The sequence below is a fragment of the Mus caroli genome, chromosome 6, assembly GCF_900094665.2.
Source record: "Mus caroli chromosome 6, CAROLI_EIJ_v1.1, whole genome shotgun sequence".
In the NCBI taxonomy this organism is placed as follows: Eukaryota; Metazoa; Chordata; class Mammalia; order Rodentia; family Muridae; genus Mus; species Mus caroli.
The window spans coordinates 25,065,642-25,067,421 of record NC_034575.1 but is presented as its reverse complement, the minus strand read 5'-3'; positions in this window follow the sequence as shown (position 1 = coordinate 25,067,421).

The window sequence follows — 1,780 nt, the reverse complement described above, 5'->3', positions numbered from 1 at the left end:
GGACAGCCAGGGCTACACAGAGAAACCCTTTCTCGAAAAACCAAAACAACAACAACAAAAAAAAAAAAAAAAAAAAAAAAAAAAAAAAAAAAAAAGAAGAAGAAGAAGAAGAAGCAGCCAAGCTGAGGACAATTTAAAGTGAGAGTACTAAGATCTTTCTTCTCACAGGGGCAGCGCATGCTAGCAGTAAGGAATGGAGGAGGTGGCTCTGGGTTGTTTGAGCAGACAGTGCCCATTCAAAGACACCTGGACTGAGAGCAATCATTTCCAGACTGAAGGAGGCGGCCTTTGCACTGCATGGAGGACCTCAGGGTGAGCTGGCAGGCCCTTACTAGCAGAGGACCCCTGAGGTCAGGGGACTGACCCAGCAGTGTGGCTCGGGCTGCAGGGAACCGGTGAGACCGCGGGTTTCAGGGCCTGTAAAGGAGCGCACACACGGGCTCAGGACAACATGGTCCTCTGCCAGTAATTCACTCACAGGGAGCCCTGGGATGAGGGCCTCTCCAGCTCGAGCTGCGGCTGCCTGCCCAGCATCTGTTCCCTCCTGTGTGGAGGACACAATGCCGTTTGCTGGACTCTCCCAGCCTGCCATGTGGATCCCGGGGGTTCCCTCTCCCGCCCTCCAGAGCAGCTTTTCTGAATTCAGAGAATGCCAGAGCTGGGGAAAGAGGAGAGCCTTTGGTCCCAGTTGGCAGAGGCCAGGAAGAGCCTCTGCCTGCAAGCTGGCCGCCCGCCTCACCCCTGGTGGAAAGCTAAAGTTTCTTAGCCTTTACACCAGGTTTCCTCCACTTCCTTACGTTGGCAGCCCGTATTGCTGAGGACCGGGCCTCTTAGTTTGGGTGGGAAATTGGATGGTGCTCTTATGATTCAGCCCTGTCTCTAAAGGTCACTCACCCCCTGAGTCTGGTGACCTGAGTTCAATCTCCGGGATCCCTGTGGTGGGAGTAAAGGAACCAACTCCTGAAAGCCGACCTCTGACCTCCACACATATGCCATGCCATTAACACACTCTCCCCCATGAATACATAAATGTAAAAATAAGGGACTGTGGTTTCTTGAGGCAAAGCCTGTATAATAATAATTATTATTATTATTATTATTATTCACAAATTAGTAAGGGCCAGGTGGGAAAGGTCATATGCTGAGCTTTAAGAAGATCTATACCCAGCCATGGTTGGCATATGGTTGTACCGAGGAAGCTGAGATGGGGGGTTGTTAGTTTTATCAAAGCCAGTTTGGACTACAAGCAAAACTCTGTCTCAAAACAAAAACAACAAAAAAGACTTTGCTCTGTGTACCTCTGAACTCACTCTGTAGACCAGGCTGACTGAACTCACAGAGATCCAACTACCTCTGTTTTGAAGTGCTGGGGTTAAAGGGGTTTGCCACCACACTAAACTTCAAAAAGACACTTCTCCTTCTCCTCCTCCTCCTCCTCCTCCTCCTCCTTCTTCGTCTTTTCTTTTTTGAGACAGAGTTTCTCTGTGTATCCCTGGCTGTCCTGGAACTCACTCTGTAGACACCAAGCTGGCCTCGAACTCAGAAATCTGCCTGCCTCTGCCTTCCAAGTGCTCGGATTAAAGGCATGTGCCACCATCACCCGGCTTCAAAAAGACATTTCTTTTTTTTTTTTTTAATTCATTTATTATTATATGTAAGTACACTGTAGCTGTCTTCAGACACACCAGAAGAGGGTGTCAGATTTCATTACAGATGATTATGAGCCACCGTGTGGTTGCTGGGATTTGAACTCAGGACCTTCAGAAGAGCAGTCAGTGCT